We start from the raw sequence: 8013 nt of genomic DNA, 5'->3' as shown, positions 1-8013 counted from the left end.
ACAAAAGTCCAGGGCCAGATGGCTTTCCAGGGGAATTCTATCAAACATTTAAAGAAAAACCATATCTATTCTACTAAAGCTGTGTGGAAAGAAAGAGATGGAGTATTTCCAAATTCGTTCTATGAGGCCATCATCACCTTAATTCCAAAACCAGACAAAGACCCCACCAAAAAGGAGAATTACAGACCAATATCCCTGATGAACATGGATGCAAAAATTCTCAACAAGATACTAGCCAATAGGATCCAACAGGACATTAATAAGATTATTCACCATGACCAAGTAGGATTTATCCCCGGGACATAAGGCTGGTTCAACACTCGTAAAACAATCAATGTGATTCATTATATCAGCAAGAGAAAAACCAGGAACCATATGATCCTCTCATTAGATGCAGAGAAAGCATTTGACAAAATACAGCATCCATTCCTGATCAAAACTCTTCAGAGCGTAGGGATAGAGGGAACATTCCTCTACGAAAAGCCCACAGCAAATATAATTCTCAATGGGGAAACACTGGGAGCCTTTCCCCTAAGATCAGGAACAAGACAGGGATGTCCACTCTCACCACTGCTATTCAACATAGTACTGGAAGTCCTAGCCTCAGCAATCAGACAACAAAAAGACATTAAAGGCATTTAAATTGGCAAAGAAGAAGTCAAACTCTCCCTCTTCACCGATGACATGATACTCTACATAGAAAACCCAAAAGCCTCCACCCCAGGATTGCTAGAACTCATACAGCAATTTGGCAGCGTGGCAGGATACAAAATCAATGCCCAGAAATCAATGGCATTTCTGTACACTAACAATGAGACTGAAGAAAGAGAAATTAAGGAGTCAATCCCATTTACAATTGCACCCAAAAGCATAAGATACCTAGGAGTAAACCTCACCAAAGAGGTAAAGGATCTATACCCTAAAAATTATACAATGCTTCTGAAAGGAATTGAGGAAGACACAAAGAGATGGAAAAATATTCCATGCTCATGGATTGGCAGATTTATATTGTGAAAATGTCAATGTTACCTAGGGCAATTGACACGTTTAATGCAATCCCTATCAAAATACCATGGACTTTCTTCAGAGAGTTAGAACAAATTATTTTAAGATTTGTGTGAAATCAGAGAAGACCCCGAATAGCCAGGGGAATTTTAAAAAAGAAAACCATATCTAGGGGCATCACAATGCCAGATTTCAGGTTGTACTACAAAGCTGTGGTCATCAAGACAGTGTGGTACTGGCACAAAAACAGACACATAGATCAATGGAACAGAATAGAGAACCCAGGAGTGGACCCTGAACATTATGGTCAACTAATATTCGATGAAGGAGGAAAGACTATCCACTGGAAGAAAGACAGTCTCTTCAATAAATGGTGCTGGGAAATTGGGCATCCACATGCAGAAGAATGAAACTAGACCACTCTCTTGCACCATACACAAAGATAAACTCAAAATGGATGAAAGATCTAAATGTGAGACAAGATTCCATCAAAATCCTAGAGGAGAACACAGGCAACACCCTTTTTGAACTTGGCCACAGTAACTTCTTGCAAGATACATGCACGAAGGCAAAAGAAACAAAAGCAAAAATGAACTATTGGGACTTCATCAAGATAAGAAGCTTTTGCCCAGCAACGTATACAGTCAACAAAACTAAAAGACAACCTACAGAATGGGAGAAGATATTTGCAAATGACGTATCAGATAAAGGGCTAGTTTCCAAGATCTATAAAGAACTTATTAAATCATCACCAAAGAAACAAACAATCCAATCATGAAATGGGCAAAAGACATGAAGAGAAATCTCACAGAGGAAGACATAGACATGGCCAACATGCATATGAGAAAATGCTCTGCATCACTTGCCATCAGGGAAATACAAATCAAAACTACAATGAGATACCACCTCACACCAGTGAGAATGGGGAAAATTAACAAGGCAGGAAACCACAAATTTTGGAGAGGATGCAGAGAAAAGGGAACCCTCTTACACTTTTGGTGGAATGTGAACTGGTGCAGCCACTCTGGAAAACTCTGTGGAGGTTCCTCAAAGAGTTAAAAATAGACATGCCCTATGACCCAGCATTGTACTGTTGGGGGTTTACCCCAAAGATACAGAGGCAGTGAAATGCCAGGACACCTGCACCCCAATGTTTATAGCAGCAATGTCCACAATAGCCAAACTATGGAAGGAGCCTCGGTGTCCATCGAAAGATGAATGGATAAAGAAGATGTGTTTTATGTATACAATGGAATATTACTCAGCCATTAGAAACGACAAATACCCACCATTTGCTTCAACGTGGATGGAACTGGAGGGTATTATGCTGAGTGAAGTAAGTCAATCAGAGAAAGACAAACATTGTATGTTCTCATTCATTTGGGGAATATAAATAATAATGAAAGGGAATATAAGGGAAGGGAGGAGAAATGTGTGGGAAATATCAGAAAGGGAGCAGAACATAAAGACTCCTAACTCTGGGAAACGGACTGGGGGTGGTGGAAGGGGAGGAGAGCGGGGTGTGGGAGTGAGTGGGTGATGCCACTGAGGGGGGCCTTTGACGGGATGAGCATTGGGTGTTATTCTGTATGTTGGTAAATTGAACACCAATAAAAAATAGATTTATTATTAAAAAAAAGAAGAAGTCAAACTCTCCCTCTTTCAATGATATGATACTGTACATAGAAAACCCAAAAGACTCCACCCCAAGATTTCTAGAATTCATACAGCAATTCAGCAGTGTGGAAGGATACAAAATCAATGCCCAGAAATCAGTGGCATTTCTATACACTAACAATGAGACTGAAGAAAGAGAAATTAAGCAGTTAATCCCATTTAAAATTGCAACCAAAAGCATAAGATTCCCTTTCAAAATACCATGGAGTTTCTTCTGAGAGAGAGTTGGGACAAATTATCCTAAGATTTATGTGGAATCAGAAAAGACCCCAAATAGCCATGGGAATATTGAAAAAGAAAACCATATCTGGGGCATCACAATGCCAGATTTCAGGTTGCCCTACAAAGCTGTGATCATCAAGCCAATGTGGTACTAGCACAAAAACAGACACATAGATCAATGGAACATAATAGAGAACCCAGTAATGGACCCTCAACTCTATGGTCAACTAATATTCGACAAACCAAGAAAGACTATCCACTGGAAAAAGGACAGTCTCTTCAATAAATGGTTTTGGGAAAATTGAACACCACATGCAGAAGAATGAATCTAGACTATTCTCTTACACCAGACTCAAAGATAAACTCAAAATGATGAAAGATCTAAATGTGAGACAAGAATCCATCAAAATCCTAGAGCAGTACACAAGCAACACCCTTTTTGAACTTGGCCACAGCAACTTCTTGCAAGATACATCCATGAAGGCAAGGGAAACAAAAGCAAAAATGAACTACTGGGACTTAATCAAGATAAAAAGCCCCTGTACCACAAAAGAGACAGTCAACAAAACTAAAGACAGTCTACAGAATGGGAGAAGATATTTGCAAATGACACATTCATAAAGGGCTAGTATCCAAGATCTATAAAGAACTTACTAAATCAACAGCCAAGAAACAAACAATCCAATTATGAAATGGCAAAAGACATGAACAGAAATTTCACCAAAGAAAACATAACCATGGCCAACAAGCACATGAGAAAATGCTCCACATCACTTGCCATCAGGGAAATACAAATCAAAACCACAATGAGATACCAACTCACACCAGTGAGAATGGGGAAAATTAACAAGACAGGAAACAACAAATGTTGGAGAGGATGTCATAAAGGGGAACCCTCTTGCACTGTTGGTGGGAATGTGAACTGGTACAGCCACTCTGGAAAACTGTGTGGCGGCTCCCAAAGAATTAAAAATAGAACTACCTTTCAACCCAGCAATTGCACTACTGGGGATTTACCCCAAAGATACAGATGCAGTGAAATGCCAGAACACCTGCACCCCAGTGTTTATAGCAGCAATGTCAACAATAGCCAAGCTGTGGAAGGAGCCTCGGTGTCCATCGAAAGATGAATGGATAAAAAAGATGTGGTATTTGTATACAATGGAATCTTAGTCAGCCATCAGAAACAACAAATACCCACCATTTGCTTCGAGGTGGATGGAACTGGAGGGTATTATGCTGAGTGAAATAAGTCAATCGGAGAAAGACAAACATTATATGGTTTCATTGATTTGGGGAATATAAAAGATACTGTAAGAAAATAAAGGGGAAAGGAGAGAAAATGAGTGGGAAATATCAGTGAGAGTGACAGAACATGAGAGGCACCTAACTCTGGGAAACGAACAAGGGGTAGTAGATGGGGAAGTGGGTTGGGCACTGAGGGAGGCACTTGACGAGATGAGCACTGGGTGATATGCTATATGTTGGTAAATTGAACTCTGAGAAAAAAAATCAAGAAGAAATAGAAAAGTTGAACTTACCCATTATTAGCTACAAAATTGAATCAGTAATAAAAAATACTTCCAACAAATCAAAGTCCAGGACCAGTTAAATTCTACCAAGAATTTAAAGAAGAATTGATACCTATTCTTCTCAACACTTTCAAATTAGAAACAAAAGAAAAACTTCCAAATTCATTGTTTCAGGTCAGCATTAACCTGATGCCAAAATCAGATAAAAATGCTATGAAAATAAAAGATACTACAGCACAATATCTCTGATGAACAGAGATGCAAAAATCCTCAACAAATTATCAAACCAAAATCAACAATATGTTAAAGGAGTCATTCTATATGATCAAGTGGAATTTAATATTTAATATTCATGAATCATTAATGTGATATATCACATCAGCAAAATAAAGAATAGAAACCATATGATTAGCTCAGTAGATGTATAAAGAGTATCTCAATGTAAATATAAATAGAACTCTCAACAATGTGGATTTAAAGGCAATATGTGTCAACATATTAAATGCTATATATTAAAAATCAATAGCTAACGTCATGCTTAATGGTGAAAAACTGAAAGATTTTCCCCTAAAATCAAGAATAAGACAAGGATGTCCTCTCTTACCATTTGTATTTAAATATTACTGCAATTTCTAGGTGCAGCAATCAGACAAGAAAAAGAAACCAAAGGCATCCAAATTGGTAAGGAACAAGTAAAACTATCACCTTTTGCAGATGACATACTACACAAAGAAAACCTTAAATACTCCACCAAAAAAAACCTGCTAGAATAAATGAATTCAGTAAAGCTGCAGGACACAAAATTAATATCCAGAAATCAGTAGTGCTTCTATATGTTAATAACAAAGTAGCATAAACAGAAATTAAGAAAATAATCCGATTTAAGTTGTACCAAGGAGAATAAAATCCTAGGAATAAATTGATCAAAATTATGATACATTGATGAAAAATATTGAAGATGACACAAATGGAAAGATATTCCATACCCATGGACTAGACGAATCAATATTGCTAAAATGTCCATACTACCCAAAGCAATCTACAGATTCAATGGAATCCCTAACAAAATACCACAGAACAGTACAAATAATATATAAATTTTTACCAAACCACAAGAGACCTCAAATGGCCAAAGCAATCGTAAGAAAGAGCAAACTGGTGGCATCACAATCCCAGATTTCAAGATAAACCACATATCTGTAGTAATCAAAATTGTATGGTAAAGTGTCCCCAACACTGGCTGCAAGTTCCTGGAAACAATGGAAGGCCCTTTAGTCCAGAACGGCAAAGCTCTGGCCCTGGCAGGGCAGGACAGACATGGCGAAAGAGCCCTGGCTAGTACCCTCCACTCTCTCCCTCCCTGAGTGGGTTCCACGCAGACCAGGAGCCACCCTGTGGCAGGGAGCTGCCTTCAGTGACACTGGCCATCTAGATGCTCACAAGGTGCCCAACTCCCAAAACAGGATAGGTGGCCTCAAAAACAAGTACACCAACAGCCTCAGGGATAAGCAGGAAAACAGAGCCGGGACCCTGGCAATGGCCAATGAGTGGCCTGAGGTTGGCAGTGGGCTATAGAGTGGCTGTGGCAGGTACATCAGGCACTAGAGCTACAGTGGGCATCAGAGGCATGGGGACTGGCACCGCCAATCCCCCAGTTGCCAAGCAGAAGCATGAGGAAGTTACAGCTACCAGAACGACCAAGAATGAAGCCCCTTGTGCTGTACCGCTGATACAGAGCTTCACAAGGCCAGTGGACTTAGTGACGGACTACCAAAAGGTGCTGTACAATAATAAGTACTGCCCTCATAGAATCTGGATGCACCTGTGGTGTTTCTGTGAGTGAGAGAGCAGCATCCTGATCCAGTTTAACTACCCTGGCCAGGCCTGCAACTGGAAGGAGAAGCAAACGTGGAAACAAAGAAGGAATACGATCTGGTCTTCTGCCTCTGCCCCTGGAGACAGGACCACTTAAAGGAGTACAAAGATTGGCACAAGATGAAACAGATGAAGGATGAAAAAAGGAAAAAGTCTGAGAAGAACACAGAAGCAAGGGAGAGGCAAAACAGTGCAGGCCACTAAACAAGCCACAGAAAGGCCTCAACCATCATCTCCCTGGCTGTACTCCATGGACCAGCAGAACTCCCAGGAGAAAACAGTGACATAGCTTACAGTTCTTTCCCCCTCTGCTACTCTGGCCAGTCCTTGCCCACTGGCTCCTCCATCGTCTTATCTGCCCATGTCAGCAGCTCCAGCTCCTCAAGATACTTTGGGAGATTCTTATAGAATGCCATCCATCTGGATCCTCACAAAAAGGCCACAGCCCAAGGCTACCTGTTCCAAAACAGCAACTTTGATTACAGTTCAGCTGGGTTACCAATGCACAGGGGGGCCATTTAGATGAGCCCATGTGGTTCCTGGGGCAACTGGACCTGTCCAAGCTGCTTACTCACATCCCCAGGCATAAGTTGAACACTTGCTATGTGTAGATGGAAGATGATGCCCAAATGGGCCAGGGCGAGGACCTGTGGAAGGTCACTCTTTTGGCCCTCAGTGCTAGCCACAGAAATGTAAACTGTGCACTCCTGAGCACCTACCACTGAGCACTCCTGATGTTTGAACAGTTCCTTCTGGTGGACACAACTCTGTTCTTAAACCCCTGAAGACATATTAGATGGAATATGATGATCCATGTCATCTTCAAGGGAGACTCATGTACCTGTACACAGTGCACATGACCTTCCTGGCTGAGATTCAGGTGATTACATCTGCATCATGGCCATCACTGGGCAACATGTACACCTACACATCCTGGCTGCCTCTCCTTGCTATCAAGTGCACCTGCACTGTAAATACTGCAGTAAGCCTATCACTGACATGTGGATTAGGATGCAGTACTCCTCAGAGTGTATAAAAAAGTCCAGCAGTGTCCACACTGTAGGAACCTGGACTATTATTTCCTGAAGCCGTTTTCCTCCTTCAAAGTTCTCCAAACTGATTGATGAAAGCTTTGTTTTAGTGATAGCTATTTTATTGACATTACTTCTTTGTTACATGTCTTTTATAGGGAAGCATTCTGTGGCATTGCTTTCTTTTCTTATTTAAAGGAGAGAGACTTTGTGTATATGTGCCAATAAAATGGGGTTGGCATCTTGCCCTCCCCTGAGTGTTAGTCTGTGGTGATGCCCAGAGCCCAAAAAAGGATAATTCTGTGAATCTGAGGTAGCAGTTCACTATCACTAGGAGACTCTCATGTACCTTTTAAGGTAGTGGGGAGGATAGGTTGAATTTAGGAAAGGGATTACATGATTACAAAACCAAAAACATGGTAGGAGTCAGGAGGAAACTGTTATAAAATGTAAACTGTCCAAAGAATCAGTCTGAGATCTTCTTTGGGCCTTGGAAGAAGATGTAACATGTGAATGTAACATGTGAATTTAAGTCTGCACCTGGAAAGTTGGCAGCATATCAGTCTATCTCGGTTTAATGTTCTGCAATGTACATTGATCTGAAAATTATTTGAGGGTGGACATGAGTGCTATTTTTATCACTGTCATTATTTAGCAGGAAGTTTTACTAC

General features: G+C 40.6%; 1 pseudogene; it reads left to right on the top strand.

The window, feature by feature from the left end:
* The first annotated feature begins 5979 nt into the window (after nucleotides 1-5979).
* LOC144302841 (headcase protein homolog pseudogene) lies at nucleotides 5980-7435 on the top strand (annotated as a pseudogene).
* The last annotated feature ends 578 nt before the right edge of the window (nucleotides 7436-8013 follow it).

The sequence above is a fragment of the Canis aureus genome, chromosome 32 (assembly GCF_053574225.1).
Source record: "Canis aureus isolate CA01 chromosome 32, VMU_Caureus_v.1.0, whole genome shotgun sequence".
Taxonomy (NCBI): Eukaryota; Metazoa; Chordata; class Mammalia; order Carnivora; family Canidae; genus Canis; species Canis aureus.
Note: the sequence above shows the minus strand (reverse complement) of the source record. Positions and strands in the feature narration are given on the sequence as shown.